Source organism: Cavia porcellus, unplaced genomic scaffold (assembly GCF_034190915.1).
Source record: "Cavia porcellus strain 051 isolate PalLab524CR breed Dunkin Hartley unplaced genomic scaffold, mCavPor4.1 scaffold_25, whole genome shotgun sequence".
NCBI classification, from domain to species: domain Eukaryota; kingdom Metazoa; phylum Chordata; class Mammalia; order Rodentia; family Caviidae; genus Cavia; species Cavia porcellus.
In genome coordinates, this window is record NW_026947508.1 from 10,933,846 (window position 1) to 10,953,935 (window position 20,090).

The 20,090-nt window shown below is 52.7% G+C and overlaps 1 protein-coding gene and 1 long non-coding RNA gene across 4 annotated transcripts in view; one reads left to right on the plus strand and one right to left on the minus strand.

The window, feature by feature from the left end:
- Window positions 1-20,090, plus strand: part of Kazn (kazrin, periplakin interacting protein) — a 992,111-nt gene that overhangs the window by 856,224 nt on the left and 115,797 nt on the right. The gene's annotated exons all lie outside the window — the stretch shown is intronic.
- Window positions 7,517-13,078, minus strand: LOC134472915 (uncharacterized). Its single transcript, XR_010042945.1, has 3 exons — window positions 12,906-13,078; window positions 10,540-10,690; window positions 7,517-8,975 (listed from the first exon to the last, which is right to left on the minus strand). It is a non-coding gene; the product is annotated as an uncharacterized LOC134472915 (long non-coding RNA).

Below are 20,090 nucleotides of genomic sequence, written 5' to 3' on the forward strand. Positions count from 1 at the left end.
GAGTTCAACACAAAGCACTCAGTGTATCTGAGCTTCTTACAGCGGCTTCTACACAAAGCTGTTGTCATTAACCCATTTTACACGAAGAACAGTGAGGCCCAGCAAGGTTAAACCTGTTGTTGCCCAAGGTACAGACCTGTGAGTGATAATGCCAGAAGTAGCATCCAGAGCAACACAGTTTCTGAGTCCGTTGTGATCTCAGTTATTCTGAGGAGAGTTTGCCTGTGCACTTGAGGAGGGATCTAGGGAGATCCATTTTTTTTGCATGACTGGCAGCCTAGGTCCTGGCCAAAGGCTGTGTGTTTTTCCTGGCATTGGTGAGATTTCACCAGGCTCAGTTGCTCTCCAGAGTGTTGCGTGCTTGTCTACAGGAGGCACCTGTCACTCAGGCGTCTCTCACACACAGAAACCTCTTTCCTATGCTTGCAGAGGCCCTAATTGCTTTCAAGCGGAACCTGCCTCCTGCAATCAAATCAGAAATGCCAGCTGCCAGTTTTCCCATCCTTCCTTGCAACTGGGGAATGGGCATGTGACCTAGTTTCCACCAATCAGGAGCACATTTCTCACCATTAGCTCTGAGAGCCAGTGACCCAAAGAAGACGCGAGAAGTACAAATTTAGATTCTGTTTCTGAAGACTACGATGGCAGCAGGCAAGACAGAGAGACAGAGTCTGTGCCCAACGGTGAGGAGTGGCCAGAGGACCAGCTGAGAGGCTGGAGTGGGGGCATCAATTCTGGTCTTGTAGCCTCCAAGTTCAGCTCTCCCACCCCACAGGAGAGAACTGAGCTGGTCATCAAGCGTGCCCTTTCTGCTTAAATTAGCAGAATGGAATCGGAATGCATTGTTTTTCATCATCGCTGTGACGGGTACCCTGTCATTAGTTCTCACAGCCCAGGCTGTAGCAGGCAGATCAAAGTATGGCCTCAAATTCCCAGCAACAGACATGGGCCAAAGGAGGATCGCTGGGGGCCACTCCTGAGTACCAGAGAGTGTCCCGCACCCCACACCTCCACCCAGTGACATTTCATCATGACTGGCAGCAATGTAAGCACCTTCATCTGTAAATGCCCAATTCCAGCTGCTGTAGAAAGTGTTTCTACTGCACAGAAAGCACATACTTGAAGATGTAGTTTGGCTTAATTTACAACTTTGTCTCCTTTCTTGATGATTCTCTTGGCTCTGCCCTCTTTGGTGTTAACTCAATCCTAGGGCTGGAGGTTCTGGACAGCTGCTAAGTTCTGGTCATCAGAGCTGGTCACAGTCCTGTCAGAGAAATGGAAGATAGGTTTATAAAACAGGGATGGAGAAAATTTTCTCAAGCAGCTCACAGAAAACCACTCCTCATTGGTCCAAATTGGGGTCACATGATCATGACGCAGCCAATAGCTATCACCAACAAACTATCATGTGCTGATTGGTTTAGGCCTGACTTTTTGAACCAATGACTGGCCCCAGTAATGGGATTCCCACCTTGGTTCAAACTAGTGTTCTCAGAGTTGTTCTCCCAACCCTTACCCTTTTAAAAATTAGAGAAGACCCCAATATATTTTCTTTTAATGTGGATTATATTTATTGATGTTACCATTTAACAACTAAAACTACAAAAGACTAGTCAAAGCCATAACACAGGTTAGAATAACACGGTTTATGAATGATCGCTTTCTGAAGGAAAATGAAGTGCAAAGAGGCACCTGGTTTTACACTTTGGCAAATCCCTTTAAAGTGCAGCTCCCTGGCAGCCCTCAGGCCGCCAGAAACATTGTTCTGGCTGTGGTGTTCTGGCTGTGGGTGTGAGAAGCCCAGCCTTCCACAGCTGTGTGGTTGGGAAGGGCTTGACCCGCAATCCTCAGCCCACACTTCAACAAGTGCTTCTGTAAACTCACCTTGGCTCAGCCCGGGGGCTGGTGGGGGCAAACCCGGTGAGCTGCTTGGGAGGAGGAGCCAGGAATCAGGACAAGACTCAGCTTCACTGAGGGCCTCTCGCTAGGGCAGAATGGGATTCTGTTCTCAGGAGCATCGTCATGGCTGGAGTAAGACAGTGCTGGACCCAGGTCAGATCAAAGCATCTGATGCCCACATCTGATTAACACACTGGGGCTGGGGACAGGAAGCTGAAAATTGGATGTCATGTCATCAATAACCACGCAAGATACAGAGAAGCAAGGAGCCTTGGGGATTTGGAAAAAGGAGTGACATTCTGTACCTCGGCTGACAGGAAACCTCCGGAGGACTCGTCTGGGTATACACACAAGCGTGTGCACACATGCATGCGTACCCTTGAGTATACACACACATACACAGGCCAGCAGGGAGGTGCAGGTGCAAGGACAGTCCTGGCACAGATGGGAAAGCACTGGCCCTGTGAGACGGCTTTCGGAACAGCCCTTGGAGCCAAGAGAGTCCTAGAAGGCAGTGACTTGTACTCAGGTTCCTACATGGCAGGCAGGAGGCCCGTATTCTTGTCCCTATGAACCATCAGAATGTCCTAAAATTGCCAGTGTGTTGGTATCCCGATGACATCTCCCAGACTGCTCCCTGTTCCCATGGGTGGCACAGGAACCTTCCCCTGACGGTGTGTTTGGATTTGGGCCCTGGACTGTGGGGGAGCTCAGCTCTGGAGGTCAGAAGATGCTGGTTCTAGGCCCCGCTGTGCAGTTAATCACTGTCTTCCAGGGCTCATTGTGTTGGTTATTGGAGACCCCACCCTCCCACCTGTGTCTGGGATCAGTTATCAGAGGGGCTCTGGGCTGAATGAAGGGCTCAGGGGACTCTGCCACCTCCTTCCTGGTCGGTGGAGAACTCAGATCATTGTGCTAGGTCAGGTTCACAATAGAACCAGGGAGATAAGCTGTCTGCTGAGGGCCAGACCACCTGGGGACTTTGGGCTGTGGTCACATCTGGTCGTGTGTCCCCTCTCAGCCCTGGTAATCCCTTTGCAGAGCCATCTCCCCTTCCCCTTTAGACTCTGACCTGGCTATTTCAGGAGGTGATAGATGCTGCTGAACTGAGCACTAGTGGCCAGGTTTTGAGGAGAATATATGGCCAGTCACTGTGAGCTTGGGTCACTGTGAGCTTGGGACGGGCCTCTGAGCAATGATTTGAGAACAAGAAGGCAAGTTAGGCTCACGCTCCTTTCTTCCAAATGTGGAACATGGAGGTAAAGGGAAGGAATGATCCACTGAGCACCCATGACATTGTCACCATGCCTGTCTTCTCTGCTGGACATTGTCACCTACCTGGCTTCTACCCATGTGGCTGGGATCCGCATCTCAAGCAGCTGGACAGAGAAGCGCACTATGAGGGCCATGATCATGAGTCTGGATGTGAATCTCCTCCTCCTCCTCCTCCTCCTCCTCCTTCTGTCCATTCCGTGCCCCTCCTCTCCCCCTGGATCTCTATAAGGTCCTCAGCTCTCTTGGGGAACACAAGGAGGCCTCCTTGAAAGCGCCATCATCATCTCATGCTGCCCTGTGACCATGCTGCAGCCAGGGCCTGCTGAGTGGCGGGTGCCCTTGGCCCCTTCCCGCTGCTGTAGAAGCGTGGCCTGTGGCCTGTGGCCTGCTTCCTGCCCGCCCCCACCAGCCTCCAAGGCAGGTCTTTCTTTTGCATTCTTCCTTCTGCTCCAGTCCTGTGGCTGTTTCCAAAGCAGGTCCCTGGGCTTTGGGCCAAGTTCATCAGGAAGTCTGGGATGGCCACGGAGGCAGAGTCTGGTGACCTGCATGTCCCAGGGCTCACCACTCACCACATGTCCCGATGGCTGCATCTTTGAGCATCCCAGCCTGGGGACTGGGAAAATGTGGTGGCCACCAAGAAAATAAAGCAGCTTAAAGGTTCAGAGCCAATGTTCTGTGTACAACTTGGAGCTAAGTGCTGCATGGCAACCTGCCTGCCAGACCCTAGAACACTGCTGTGAGCTCCCTGGAAGAAGTGCTGGACTTTTCAGTTGCTCATGGAGGAGTGAGAGACCCATGGCTCTGCAGCCAGTTCTGCTGCTGTGCATGGCTGAAGTCAGTTCATGACTCTACTTCAGTATCTGTAAAATGGGCACAAGAGGATCACTTGCCTGCAAAGACTTTTAAGTACTGAATCTGGTCCACAGATAACACCTAACAAGTGATACAGTCTGTCTGACTTCTTCTGTTGCCTGGCAGTGAGAAGTCGACAGGAGGAGAGGATACCACCATGACTGGTCCAGGACAGAAAGCTTCCCCACCCAGACCCCAGGTCCCTAAGCTTGGATACAAGGCCCACTTGGAAAGGCTGCTCACGCTTTCCGTCCACAAATTTCCATCAGCAAGTAATTGAACATCAAGTCTGTGTGTCAGGCATGTCCTTGAGGGCCAGGTCTGACAAGACAGAGATGGCCCCTGTCCTCAGGGAGTGTCCTGAGTGCTTGAAGATGACAACCAATGAGCATTCAGCAGGCGATCTCAGGAGCACCTTGGTACCACGACAAAAGAAAACAGATACCAGTGGGGACAGCTGAGCGACAGCTCTTGGGCTAAGTTGACTAGAAAGACCCTCCGGAGAGCTGGCATCTAGCAGAGACCTAAACCATGAAACCTGGGCACAGATGGTACAGGGACAGAGGTGTCCTGGGCGGAGGGACAGTGTGTGACAAGGCCCTTCTGTGGAAGCGGCTCAGCTTAGTCACAGGAGAACAAGAAGGCCACCAGGGGTTGGCAAATGAAGCCAGAAGGGAAAAGGGCACAACTGAGGGTGGCAGGCAGCAGGGGACAGATGATGCCCTTTACGTCGCATTCAGGGAAAGAGCAATGAGAAATCAATGGAGGCTTCTAGGCAAGGGACTCACCTGGTGCAGCAGGAGCCAAGTCCGGATGCAGGGGAGAGAGGAACATGGTGCAGGAGGCCAGGAAGTCCAGGTAAAGATGGCAGTGAGTGGGACGGGGTAGTGACACACCAAGTTACCCGGACACGAAGTCTCTGGTGCCACAGCAGCTCCAGCAATGGAGCCCCTTTCCAATGATGCCACAGATGGGGAGGCCACCGGACCCCCTAGGGGCTCAGGGACCCGGCAGCACTGAAGCCTCTGGTAGACCTGAGGTGACAGTCTGTGTGTGCCGTGGGAATCACGGGCACTGGGCACAGACAAAGACATAGGCCACGCTTTGATGGACATAAGTCTTTATAGGCCATGAAATCCTGAGTTCTGGGAACTGCAATGGTTTATGTTATTTCTGAGGGGAGACTAATATGGAGCTAGAACTGGAAAAATACAGGTCCTTCTGCCAGCTTTGCAGACGTTTTGGGAAGCGGCATTGTTAACCCAAGGGAACACAGTGAAACTTGTGGAACAGAGCTCACAGAGAGGGGTGGCAGCTGCCAGGGCCACCGAGCAGGGATGGAGGATGGGGACAGGCAGGTGCTCTGAGCAGAGGATGTCAGGGGCTCTAACTTGTGCTGGTGTTGCTACGGCTGATACAGTGTATCTACTTGAGCAGTTTAGAAGTTTAACCAAGAGACTCAGCAGGGAGCCAGGGTTCATGCTTTGTAAATATCCTCAGCCTGTGCAAAGGAGGGCAAGATTTTGTGAGTGCTATACTGGCCTTGGAGTGGGGGCCTGTGTACCATAGAAGGGGGGAAAAGGTCATTTGGCCCCTCTTTTGCTCTGCTGTCTTGAAGCGTTTCCCTGGTGCTATGCCACCTGCCGTGGAGCCAGCTGATTATGGACCAAAACCTCCACAAACTGTAAGCTAAATAAACCTTTCCATCCTTCATTTTGGGCATCAGGCATTTTGTCTCAGCAACTAGAGAAAAATAACCAAGACAGGTGTTTGTCTGTTTAGAAAATCAAGCCAATTTTTCTCATAATCATATCAATTAGAAATAACCCTTCCTGTGTTCTTCCTGCCCTCTCTTCTTTTTCCCCCCATGGTCTGTCTGGTCACGGAGGACCCTAGGCATAGGGAAAGCAAGGAAATGGGAAAAAAAGTGCTGAGAGCATCACTGTGCATGTAAAGTCCAGGCTCTAAATTCTTCTCCCAGAAAGAGGTCAGGAAGTGGCAAATTCTGAGCAGTGGCCCCAGGATTGGTTGGGCAGCGGCCACCAGTGTCCATTTCCTTTTGTCCCAGCCCTTCTGGTGAGCTCAGCACACCGTCGCTGTCTGCCCGGGGTGCTCCTGCTCTGGCTGGAGGGGAAGGGCTTTGCACTGAGACAATCACAGGACCCAGGTCCTCCCTCGTACACTGGTCCAGTGGGCACAGAGACAGAGAACAGAGGTTGGGCTGTGCGCGGCGGCTTGCTTGCAGCTAAGGATAGGCCTCTGCAACAGTGACAATGTAGGCATCTTTTGGCCATGCCACTCTCTCTGCCATCCCTGGGCACCACTCAAACTCACCACCCTCTCCACCATCCCCGGGTACAGGTATTGTGAAAAGCCGCCTTGGTTTAAAATCAATTGTAAAACATTAACATAGAAACAAACTTTAATTTAAAAAATCACAATCTCATTACTCTAGCATGAATAAGTAACAGTTATTGAGCATAAACTCTCCTCACTCTCCTGAGTCCTTTGCACGTGTCCCTCAGCTCAGCTGGAGGCAGCAGTCTTGGCTCTGCCCGGGTGAAACTGCCCCCAAAGGTCAGAGGGCCAGTCTGTCTGCCTCTCCCGTTGCTCGGGGGCAACTTGGAAATGTGCACGAGGGTGGTCACGGCCTGGTCAGTGGGTTGGTTAATTGTCTGATTAGCTAGTTAGCTGGTCAGGCAGCACAGCAAAGTGGCTAGAGACCCAAGCCTGAGTTAGCAGGTTCCCACCTTTGCTTGGCCACTTTCTAAGCTGTGTGGAAATTTCTCCCCCACCCACGAGCCTTAGTCATCCTTGTACATAAAATGGGTGTAAGAATTGCCCCACTCAGAGGATCAGGGTTGTAGGTCAGCAGAGATAAACGCACACACAAACCTGCACATGATAGGTGCTTAATAAACACTGTGGTGCTGATTTCCAGTACAGGACAGCTTTGCCACCCAGCTCCAAGCAGAATGTGTGAGACCTCTGCCCGCAGGCGTCTCCAAGGACCTCATGCATGCCACGGGCCTGGGCACCATACTCTGGGTTCCTGGCCCAGGCAGCTGCAGCAGAGATCTCTCCACTAGGTACGGACCATTATTTCCATTGGGAAAAGCGCCTCTGCCTTCATGTGCCGCTGCTCCTCTGTGCCACAGGAATTCACTCTGAGCACAGAAGTCCCTTCTGATTTGCCACAGTGATCGATGGCACCAAGTCACAATGGCCTGTGCTGGAGAAGAGCCTCCCCGTTTCTGTTCCTGAACTGCATGCGGCACAGCATGAGGCTGGGTGTGGTGGTGCAGGCCGGTAATCCCAGTTACCTGGGCGGCTGAGGCAGGAGCATCACAAGTTCAAGACCAGCCAAGGAACTTTGTGGGACTCTGTCTCAAAATAAAATAGAAAAGGGCCAGGATGTAGCCCAGTGGTAGGTCACTTGCATGCATAAGGCCCTGGGTTCAATTTTCAGTACTGAGATATAGATAGATAGATAAGTAGGCCAAATATTTCAGTAAAAATAACACAGCAGGAATGAGCATACTGTTCACTGCCCAGTGAGACTTGCCCACCGTTCTGCCATTGACAGGATAGCCCTCCACATTACCAGGTTCTTTTATTTTTCTTATTCTCCCGCTACCCTTAATGGGCTGACCATGCTAAGGTCACGTAGGATGAAAGAGTGGATATTTGGAAGTTGTGTTTACCCCCTGGCTCGGCTGGCTATGGCACAACAGCTCATGCTGGGGAGTTGAGGAAAAGTCAGCCTCAGATTCAAGCCATCATGTAGCTGGGGACCTGGGGGAGATCACTTCACACTGTGAAATGTGTAATGTGTGCATGTGTATTAGTTAGCATTGCCTTATTATAATGAAACACCTGGGGAAATTCAGGTTTAGGGAGGAAAGAGCTATTTTGGCTCATAGTTCTGGAGGGTTCAGTTCAAGACCAAATGCCCCCATGACCTTGGGTGACTGGTGAGGATGCCACATCATGGCAGGAAGAGGGACAGCCAGGGTTCCACAATTCAACTTCAAAGGCACAGCCCAGAAACCAAAGAACCCTGTGCCCTGGCTCTGCCTCCTAAATGGCTCCGCGGTAGGGTCACCCGGTACAAAATTGGAGACACTCATCCAAACCATAACAGCACACTTGTATTTTGCAGCCTCTCACAATATACCACATGGATTTTGTAGCAAATCACAAATGGTCAGTAGAAATATGCAAGTAAGTTTTAAGATTAAAAATTATGGTTTTTGCTGTTTTATTAGGAATCTCAGTTTTTCTGAAAGGTGAACCAGGGCCCTGGGTATGGTTATTCTTGAGGGGAGAGAGTAAAGGAATAATCCCAGGCTGCCTGAAGTTGCAGAGACTACCCAAAGCCCGGAGTCCAGGGGCCTGTGCACAGAGATGTGGGTACCATGGGAGTGTTTGATCCAGCGTTCCTCTCCTTGGTCCATGTGTTTGTTTGTCCATTTGGTTGGTTGGGTGGGTCTCACTATATAGCCCAGGTATATGGCTTCAAGCTCCTGGTGATCCTCCTGCCTCAGCCTCTGAGTGCGGAGATTACAGGTGACCACCACCATGCCCAGCCCCATTTTTGAATTCTTAAAGATATGAGCTGGTGCTAGAAATGGAGAAGGGCAGACAGGAGCCAGCTGCCTGGTCCAGATGTGGAGATTCCATTACTCACCTGCAGTGTCTTCAGAAAAGCTCGAAGTAGTTTCTTACGTCTCAAGTCTCCTTTCCCATACACGTGTGCACGTAATAGCAGCAAGTATTTTCATAGCTTTTCTTTTCACTGCTAAAGATCAAACCCAGGGCCTTGCACTTGTGAGACGAGCAACCTAACCCTGAACTACACCATCTCCATAGGGTTCTGAGATGACCGAGTCTACCACACATAGCTTGGTGCCTTGGCACGTGTGGGATGCAGATTGAGCCTCTTTAACCTGAAAATTCAAAATAAAAATGCTCCAAAATCTGAACTGTTATGAGCACCAGCATCCACCCCAAGTGGGAAGCTCTGCACCTGGCCCCTTGTGATATGTCACAGTCAAATACAGATCAGCACACAGCGGTGCAGGCCTGAAGTCCCTCTACTGGATCTGAGATAGGAGGCTCTCAAGTTCAAGTCCAGCTTGGGTGGGCGATTTGGTGGCTTGGCAAAAACCTATCTCAAAAATCTTTTAAAAATATAAAAAAAAAGGGATGGGGATATATCTCATTGGGAAGGCCCTGTGTTCAATCCCCTGTACCAGAAAACAAACAAAATACAAAAAACAGACCCACTAACACTATTGCATGAAATTACCCTTAGCTTATGAATATGAAACATACATGAATTTTGTTTAGACTCAGTTCCCAAGATACCTCAATAGGTATATGCAGATATCACAGTCTGAGGGGAAAAATGCTAATCCTAAAAACATTTCTGATTGCAAGCAGCTGGGGTAAGGGATCCTCAAGCCAGAATTATCAGCCTCCCCAGTTCCATGGATGGGCAGAGAAAGCAAGGCTTGAGAATTTAAGTGACTCTTCCAGGGTGGCACAGGGAGTTCTCCCACAGTCCAGAGGTAAGGGTCCCAGGGACTCTGCCCACTCTCTCCCACAGAGCCTGAGGTCCCTGCCGGCAGTACCGTGCCCCTCGCTGCCCTCCGGGCTACCCTCTTGCCTGCAAAATAAGATCTGGCTGGGAAAGAATCAGCCTAGAAAACTAGAGATCAGAAGGGCTAGCCCCAGTCAGCCTTCTCCTGCCCCAGCTGCCACCACTCAGTGGCTCCGGTCAGGCAAGGACAGGCTGAGTCCCCAGAAGTTCCGGCCACGTCAGGGGCACGTTGTGGAATGCAGAGCTCCTTATGCAGTCAGTGCTTAACAGACTATTATAAATATTATAAATGAGTGCCCGGCCCTGGCTCAGGCCCAGTCAGCTGGTCCCCTGGGGCTCTCCTGATTGGCTGTTCTCACCGCTGACCCTTCTTGGCACAGGGATGTCATGAGCGCTACCCAGTGGGCACTCCGGTCCTGCACAATCACCAAAAAGGCCTCCATCAGGAGACTTCCCTGGCATGGGTGCCCCAGCCCCTTCCTGTCCCTCCCGGGATCCTGTCCCTGGCTCTCGGAGGCTCTTGGTTCAGCCCAAGGTTTCTCAGCTCCACCACTGCTAACATTTGACTCCACACAGTGCTAAGTTGTGGGGATTTCCACGCACAGCAAATGTTCAGCCCCACCCTCTAGAAGCCAGCAGCATGTGTCCCCCAGGGGCGAAGACCAAAGTCTCCATTGCCAAATGTCCCAGGGAGAGGGATGCAAAACTGCTCCCTTGGTGAGAACGACTTACAGTGGTGCCTCCCCCAGGACCGCCACGGTGAGAAGCCACGTTCCGCGCATAGGGCGGCTGTGAAGGAGGCTCGAGGTGCCCAGGCAGGGATCATAGGTACAGGGACAAGGACAAGGCCGGATGCCCGGGAGTGGCATCCAGTGGGTAGGGAGTGGGAAGGGCAGGGGCACCCATACCTAGATATGGCCAGACGTTTCTGGGCTGTCCTGTGGTCCAGCTTCTGTCCCATCTTGAGATTTTTGGGGTTTTCCAGAGAAGCCAGAAATTTTTATGTAACATCTCCTGATCCTTAGATCTTGGCAACTGATGTGAATTTGTTAAAAAACACTGTGGGAAAAACAAAATATGTCTTACAAGCCCAATGCAGTCTGCCGGCTGCCAGCTCTGCAGTCTCTTCCAGGGCTGAGCCTGGGTCCTGGGAGATCGTAGGGCTCTGTGCTCGGCCTCTGAGCCCCACAGATAGGCCCCACCATGTGGGCCACTCCAAGCCCCTTCTGAGGTCTGGTGCCTAAAGTGGAGGGGTCTGAATTCCCAGAGGAGCGAGAAGATGGGACCTACCCAGGAAGGAGGCCTAAAGACCTCCTGTCCAGCTGGAGGCTTTGGTATCAATTTGCTATGTGACTTGGGACAATGGCTTACCATCTCTGGGCTTCAGGTTCTCCAAACAATTGCAGAGAAAGTGCTCTCTGTTCCCCAGACTTGAAAGAACACAAAGTCCCGACTAGTTTGCCCATGCCCAGCAGGCATCTTTGTCCCCAGACTGACCTGGGAAGGGACAAGCTGCTGGGCGTCCAGCTCAGGCAGGCTGATTTTTGGTACAGGGTGTTACCATGTAGCTCAGACTGGTCTTGAACTCACTGTACAGCCCAGGTTGGCCTCAAACTCATAGGGATCTTTTTGCCTCAACCTCCCCAGCGCTGGCATCCCTGGCATGCGCCACCACACCTGCCATCAGGCATCCTGCCTTTCAGAGTGGGGAGTCTGGAGACAGTGGTCCCTGGGGGAGCCCTGCTCTGTGCAGTCAGGTCACTAAGTGCCTGGGGGTGGGGCCACCTCGTGCCACGGCCAAACGTTGCTTAGCTCTGGTGAGTGATGAGATCCCCTGTCAGGAGGGGCTGTAGGACACTCGGTGGGCAGGCTTGCGTCTGGCTTGCTGGGAACTCTGAGCCAGCTCCCAAGGGGCTGTGCTGCCTCCTGGGACCTTGGTAAGGCTGGGCAGAGGGGAGGGGTATGAGAAACTGTGTAATGTGACCCCTAATTACACCGACAGGGAAATGAGGTCACACAGGGCATGCAGCCAGTCCTCCTCCGTCACCCTAGCAACAGGACAAAATGCATACCTATGACCGCTTGCCCAGTGCTCCTTCTGATCTACCGCCTGGCCATGGGTGACAAAGAACAGATTAGCACTGGCTTTGCCTCTCACAGGCCTGTGCCTCAGATATTCAGGTGGGCCACATATGGGAAACACACTGGCAAGCCAGAGTTGGCTTCAGGGGCCACCAGGGTGCGACCTCTGCACCCCTATCATATCCTCAGTTTATTCAGCATTAAAATGGGTATGCACAGTGACACCACACACACACATACACACACATACACACACCCAAGCCAGAACAGAGGCTCTTTAGGAAGGCAAGCCCAGAGCTGTGGGCATACAACATGCTTAAAACTCTGTCCTGCCAGTCACAGCAGCCACACGTATAATCTCACACATTCAGGAGGCTGAGGCAGGAGGATCACATCAGTCCAACTCAGACAGTTTAGTGACTTAGCAAGAAAATATCACAATAAAAATAAAAAGGGCTGAGAATATACAGCTCAGAGACTCTGGTTTTGGTCCCCAGCACCACAAAAAATAAAAAAATAAACAACACTGCCCCTGCCTTCCATTTCCAGGAGGACTTGGGGCCCAGCGCAGCCAGCAGCCAGGGCAGATATCTTTTACCCCCCAGACCCCTCTAGACACCCTGTAGGGCCCTTGGTTTGGGAGAAACAGTCCACTTTAAGTTGACTTTTTTTTAAAACTGGGGAACCATCACACTGAGCTACATCCCCAGCCCTTCTTTATTTTTTGAGACAGTGATTTGTTAAGTCAGTAAAGTGCCCAAACTGCACTCAGACTTTGGCTCGTCCTGCCTCAGCCTCCCAGAGAGCAGGAATTGCAGGCCTGCAGCTCCACACCCACTTCAAAGCCCACATCTTTACAAGCAGAAAGGAGGCAGCTTCTTTTCCATTTAGCAAAACACACGTTTGCTTGTTTGTTTAAATAAGGAACTTGGTGGGGAAGGTGCCAGTCCTGCCTACGGATCTGTTCAACAAAGCTGCCTCCTGGAACAGGCCCAGAGATGTGTAAAGGACAGTCTGGGGAACGGAGAAACACAGAACAAATTCTATGTCCCTGGCGACTTCTGTCCCAAACAGGTTGCGGTTCCTTCCTGATGCCCAGGGTGCAGGAGGACCTGGGCTTGGTCCATGCTGAGGCTGCTGGGGCCAAGTCAGGCCCGTGCTGGGGGTACTATGCAGCCAGGAAGCTCCTCACCTGCTTAAATGGCTGTTTCAGGGGCCCGTGTGCTGTGCTAGCGAGAGGGAGACCCCAGAGTGCCCGGCTGCTGAGCCGCGGCCCTGGAAGCCTGGGCAGGGCCACCGCAGAGCTGTAATTACAGAGCAGCAACCCTGCATGTGGGGACAGGCCTGATCCTGGTCTCTGGTTGCCGGAAGTCATCGGGGTGGAGGAGGGGATGTTATGTAACAGTGACGCCACAGCCACTGAAGTTCCTTCGACCTTGTCATGCTGTGCTGCTGTGTTCCACCCACTCAGAAGGACACGAAGCTCCAGAGCCCTCCCACCAGGCAGGGCAGTGGCCCTGGGCTTTCAGCCACCTGGAAGGCTGAGGCGCCCACCTCTGAGCCGGGAATCTCGGAAGCCTGGGTGGGGCTAGAACTTGGGTTTCTCATACTCTGCAGAAGTGGGGCTCCCATGGCTGGTTGGGGGAACGCACTTTGAGAAGCCCAGTCCAAGGGCTGAAGGAGAGTTCCTCTGGGCCTAGGATGGCTGTGCAACCCCAGGCAAGTGTCTGAGCCTCTCTGGGCTTCCGTTTTCCTCGGCCTCAGAAGAGCTCACCCCCAGCTCAGTGTGGGCATTGCCTGATAACTGTTCATGAGCTATGCGGAGATTTTCCCATGAGAGGCCCAGGCTCTGGCTCCACTCCTGCAAGCTGTTCCTACTGTGGCTCTAGGAGAGATAGGCCCTTTAAATCTTAAAGGGACAGCCTGCGCTAGCATCACAAAGTCTCACCTGGCAAGAATCTCGAAGTCACTCACTAACCTGGTGGTTGGGAACACCTGTGTCCTAGGACAGGTAGGCATCAGCCCCGTGAAGAGGCATTGGAGGTCAGCATCGGAGTCCTGTGCATGCAGCACGATTTGCAGTTTAGCATCCTGTTGGGCTGCGGGGCTTCCAGGCACCAGGGTCTGATGGCCCAGCCACAGCACTGAGGACAGGAATGGCCCAGGACAGATGCCAGGTACCTGAGCTGGCCAGCGCTGTGCAGCCACTCGGCCTTTCCCAGCTGTGCTACCTGCTCCGCACAGGGTGACCCTGGCAGACAGCCATGTATTATCTCTATTTACAAATGGGGAAACTGAGGCCCAGGAAGGAGACCTGGCTGTCAATGTTTCTTGGGTGTATGAAGCAACTGCAGGACGGAAAGTGCAGAACTCCAGACCTCGGACCCTGGGGCTCACCACGATCCTCCCAAGGTTAACCCGCCCCGTTTCCCTGGCCCCCGTGGGTAGACAGAGGAGGTGCGGTCAAGAGAGAGTCAGGCTGGGCACCCAGGCTCTTCCTAGTTCAGGAGGAGGAGTGGGGAACAGGGCTGGCCCAACAGGGAGGCGCTGGGACGGGCCCTAGGTCCTGGGGGCCTCACACATTGTACATAGTTTAGACAAGTGTCCCCTAAGGGCCCTTGTGTTGTGTTTTGTTTGTTTGTTTGTGACAGCATCTTGCCATATAGTTCAGCTGGCCTTGAGCTTACCATGTAACCTGGGCTGGCCTCAAACTTGCAGCAACCCTCCTGACTCAGCCTCCAGGGTACTAGGATTATGTATGGCATGTAACACCCCACTGAGAAGTTTTTTGAGCCAGAATTGCCTGCATTTGAATCCTGGCTCAGCTTTCTGCTAGCTGTGTGACCTAGGACAACACACTGAACCTATCTGCACTGAGCCTCCTCATCCGTCAAGCTAGGAGCACAGCAGTATTTATATAGTTGTGCTGGAGATTTTAAACAGGCTGAGGCTCACCAAGTGCTTTATTAATGTTATGATGACCCTCCATAGTAATGATCCTCTCTCCGTTTGCTGGTTAATTAAATGACTTTTTCTTTTGAGATAAGATCTGACTGTGTGGTTAAGGCTGGCCTGGAACTCACAGCGATCTTCCTGCCTCAGCCCCCTGAACGCTGGGAAATGACCACATTTAAGTGAGCAGTTCCTAGCAGAGTGCCTGCCCCCGAGGAGGAAGTGCTCAGCAGGTAGTAGCTGTAATCCTGGCTGGGCCTGGGTCCCCGAGCCCCTGAAATCACACCCAGAAAGAAGACATACAAGATCTAAATCTTATGTTAGTCAACATCCCAGAGCCAAAACCCCAGGCCAAAGCCAAGCACAAAGCTGCATGCTTGTAATCTTGGCACTCAGGGGAGGCTGAGGCAGAAGGATGTGAAGTCAAGAACACCCAGGGCTAGAACCCCAAAACCCAAAAACCCTGGTTGGAGGACCCCAGGTGGAGTTCTGCTGGTGGCCACCGGGGGCAGCAGAGGGCCAAGCCCGTCCTGTACCCTCTGAAGGCGCTCCCTGGGGCTCAGCTTTGGGAGGAGGGAGGATGGAGGAAACTGCTGTTCTACCTGTGGCCGGGCAGTAATCCCGCTTCTGAGAGCTGACCCTGTACTTACCAGCCACGTCATCCTGGCCACGTCATCCTGGACAAGTTCCTCACTCTCCCTCCACCCAGTGTCCCATAGCTCGTGGGACCAATGTGGCTTGGAGGCTTGCATGAGCTGGAAAGCACAGGCCGTAGGGTGACGAGATGATTAATAAGTCACCTCTACTAAAGGTAGCATCCTAGCTGCCAACAGGGACCTTGCAGCCAGAGCGCCTGACTGGAGTCCCACCACGTCTCTTACTGGCTGTGTGGCTGTGCGGAAGACCTGCCCTCTGTTTCCTTGGTTGGAAAATGGGTTGATAGCCATGCACTTGCTCCTCAGGGTTTGTGGGAGGATTAAGTGTGTGTCATCAGAAGTTGTAGCATTTTGATGTTGTCAGCTTTTATTGTAAACAAACTGAAACTTAACTTCCTGCTTAAAATGCCTTTGCTTGAAGTGAGCTCACCCAGGGGCTGTGGAGAAGGGTGAGTTGTAGCCTCCGGATCAGGAAGGATCTAATTTGGGCCGGGCACAGTGGTGCACTTGGGAGGCTGAAGCGGGAGTGGAAGTAGTGTGATCCTGCCTCAAATTTTTAAAAAATCTAATTTTGCCCAAGCTGGTTTGCGAAGCAGGACAGCCATGCTCTCTGAAAGCTTTTTCTGCTCTGTTCTGCCCAAGAACTGCATACAGTGGCTGGCTGTAGGGCAGGCCCCTTACAAGCCTCTGGAGGGGGTCTGAATGTGTGCCAGGTCATTCGGGGCCCTGAGAAGACTGTCAAAGGGTGCTGGTGAGCCCACGACAGCCCTACCAAAGTCTCCAACCTCACCAGGACAGATGGCAGAGTAGACCTCGGAGAAAATCCTGCCCCCTGAGGACTAAGCAGGTTTGGGGAAATCCCACTTTAATCTCCCATGCTGCACCTGTGGACCAGATAGAGGGAGTCCTCCTGCGATGGCCAGGGGAAGGCAAGGAGCTCAGCACTGTCCCTGCTGGTGGCCTTGGCCGTGGAGGCAGCCCAGAGCTGGCCCAAGCACTTCTGATCACTCTGGAATCTCTGGATGCTGGCTGCAGACTGCACATCCCCACAGTGCTGAGGGGGTGCCTGTGTGGCTCAGGGGCAGTGGGCTTGTCACTGGCCTCCACCAGCAATATCCCGCTGTCCAGGTTTTCAGGTTTTACCCTGTGCCAGGCACAGTGCTCTCCATGTGACTCACCCCACAGAAACCTCAACTCCATAGGAGTTCAGTGTGCATTTCATCCCACGGATGCAGCCGCTGAGGCTTCCGGGTGAAGCCACTTTCCCATGAGTGTCAGGGATGGGATTCAACTGCAGGTCACTCTGCCTCCAGAGACTGTCCCCAACCTCCTGGTAGGCAGTCTCCAAGATGGCCAAGGTGAGTCCCACCTTCTGCTGTCTAGTGACACGCTTCTAATGAAGGAAACAGGGAAGAGGTGACAAGATGTCACTTCCCAGGCGAGGTTGCACAAAGCTGGTGGCTTCTGTCTTGCTCTTTCTCAGAGCTCTCCATGGGGACAAGCTGCCATCATGTGAGAATATCCAGCAGCTAAAGAGAAACTCAGGTTCTCAGCCCCATGCCCAGGAGAAAGAGACTCTTGCCACCTGGGTGGGGCTGGGGGGAAGTGGTCCCCTGCTAACCCCTTGAGGTGACAACAGGCCACTAGGATCATCTTGTTTGCAGCCTGTGAGAGTCTGTGAGCTAGGCCACACCTGGATTCCGGCCCCACAGAAACTATGAAGAAATCAGTCCTTGTCTCTTTCAGGTATTAAATTCTGGTGCAATTTGTTACACAGCAATGGGTAGCTAATACATTTCCTTTTAGGACTAGCAACACACACACAAAACATATCCACACAGCCACCAAGAGGAGGGATATAAAAAGTAATGGATGGGGCTGGAAGAGTCACCCCTCACACTCCCCAAGCCAGCTCTTCACTCTGCTCTTGCCAGGGAGCACACCTGAAGCCGAACACAGAAATTTCCCCCTCCAGGGTCACACAGCAAGCTGGGGGGTGTGGGTGCTGTGAGGGCCCCAGACTCCTAGAAGTCTTGCCTGGAGCTCACAGGCATATCAGAAAACCCCGCATTCTTCAGCGGGATCAAAGGTTGCTGCTTCGTGTTAGCTGGAAGTGTCCAGAGCCAGTACAGTCACGTGACCTGAAGATCACAGTAAAAGGTCTTCTATGAGTATGAAAAGCACAGCCAAGAAGAAAATACCTGAGCAGTTCCAACGGGCTCAAATAACCAACTCCAAGCCATTGCCAAATAGAATAGGATCTCTTAATGTGATGTTTCTGGGTTTTGTTCCTTAAGCCAAATACACCTTGGGGTTTTCTTCTGTGATTTAAGTTCCCCTGGGACAAGGGGGCCACTGTGAATGGGACTTCATTGACCCCTGTTTCCTCAGGCAATGCTGTGTTTTCTTTGGTGGCACCCTGTCAGCCTGAGGTCAAACTCAGGGGACACCTCTCGCTGGACATTCTTCTCTGTCCCTCACCCCATACCCCAACTTCCCACCACAGCCCACGCTCTTTAAACTGAGTTGCTTCAAGTGCTGGTGGGGGACAGTTCCTGCTGCCTTAGCCGACCTCTCAGCCCCTTCCTGCTGCTGCAGAGGCCTGGCGTGTGTGGCCTGGAGAAGGGCAGATTTACCCAAACCCCAGCCCACTAGTCTGCATCAGTCTCCAGCAGGCGTTCCGGTGTCAGAGCCCCAGTGCAGCACAAGGCCCCTTGCATAGTGAGAATTTCAAAGGGATGACAGCAAAGCGTGAAGCCCAAGCACGGGAGTGTCTGAGCACGGGACTGATTGTGATTCCACAGCTTAGACACCCAGAAACTGGACCTGCGCTGGGCTCTTTCTGACAGCCAGCCTGAGTTACCTGTGGATGGGACCTGCCCACGTAGAAAAGGGCTGTCAGCTCTGGACTTCTGCAGGGAGAGTGAGCAGTGGCAGCCACCAAGGGACCCAGGAAAGCTGGGACTCTGATCCTCAGTATAGGAAACACACACACACACATACACATACACACACAGAGTCAGGGTCCCAACTTTGCTGAGTAAGAGGAAGTGAAAGTTCCCCAGGGCTATGGCCCTGTGAACCCGGTTGATGGCGAATCGTAGTTGGAAATGTGTGTAGTCTCCTTCGAGGATGCAGAGAGACTGGGGAAGGCAGAGTAGATGAGTGTGGCAGTAACGGCTGGACAGACACTTCTGGACATGTCCACTTTGATTTTCCTCCTCCTCCTCCTCTTCTTCCTTTTCCTCCTTCTTAAAGTTCACAGGACTGTCAACCTTCCCAAATGAGATTTCGCATTTTTAAAAAAGCCGTATTCCTGGCAGCTACAGAAAGAAAACGAAAGCTGAACATCTGGAAACACTAGTTCCGGTTCCTAGTGCGTCACAGCTGCCACTTCCTTTGCTGAAGTTGACTTATTTGTCACAGTCACCACCACTCCCGAATGTCCCCCATACTGAATCCAAGTGTTCCACGGGATGCCTTTTGCCTCTCTCCAGAGTTTAGGGGAGACGTGTGTCCACCAAGAGTGGGGAGTCCCACGCAGGTCAAGAAATGTGGGGTGAATGTGTCTGTGGACGTAAGTTATCCTAAATGTTTAACACACAAAGGGCCAGGAAGTCCAAGGCATGACCCTCAGAGACAGCACGCAGGTCCCCGCACAGCCCACCTCAGCCATCCCTGTCCCTGGGTGGGTCCCGAGGGCATCTCAGATAGACTCCCAGATGTCTCTGGGAGCCAGAGTCTGGCGAGGGTCGTCGCAGCCTGTAGGCTGATCTCTCCCTTGCTTCTTTCGGCCTCTCATCCCAGCAAAGGCACAGGACTTGGGGATTCCCAGCAACTCCTGTCGCCAGATGTCTGGTCAGTTTCCTTCTCCCAGGCAGCGTGGCTATTTCACCCATGGATCTTTTTCTTCCACTGTGGAGCACCCTCCACCGAGGGTCTCCAGGGCTTCCAGCCAGGCAGGGAGAGGGGTCCAGTTTCCAGCCATTGGGAAGGTGAGGAGGATAAAGAGGCAGAAATCTGGAAGGCCATGGTGGGTGGTGGCCAGGTCACTGCGGCTGTGGGCCTTCCCGCCCACCCTCAGACTTGGGGGAAAGTCATTTGGTTCCCACAGCTTGGTCAGAGCTATGTGCCAGCAAACTAGAGAGCCCCACAGCTCAGGCCTGGACCGGTGGGAGCCCCGGGTTCCCACAGGAGACGTGGCCAGGGTGGGGTGCATGCTGCGGGAGGGAGCCCTGGAGACTCACCGAGAGTGTGTGGCTCTCACCCAGCTGTGTAGTCTTGGCTCCCCCATGTCTAGAATCGGAGAAACCAGACCTACCTCCTGGGGCTGTAGGGGGATAATTAGTCCTTCTAAAGAGCATCGTAATCCCCAGATCAAAGGGGCCCCCAAGCTGCAGTGTACTTTACGGGACACTGCCAGCCAGTGGAACACTGACTTCAGAGGCAGGGGGTGGAACTGCAGCCCTCCAGGGTTCCTTGTCCTGCCTGCATGGCTGCCTAGTAACCCCACACACCCCGCGCACACACTACCGATCCAGGGCCCGGCCTCCCTTGGAAATCTTAGGAGTTCACATGTAGCCCCACTGATGGACAGATGGGAATTACTGATACCCCTTTATACAGCTGGGGAAGCCGAGGCTCTAGAAGTGAGGTACGGTCACAGGGTTCCCCCACTTGATCATAGCGCCCTGGGGGTTGCAGGTGCACGCAAGTATTCTAGTTCTCAAGACAGTGGAGGAACAAACATTTCCAGGACTCTGCCTTCG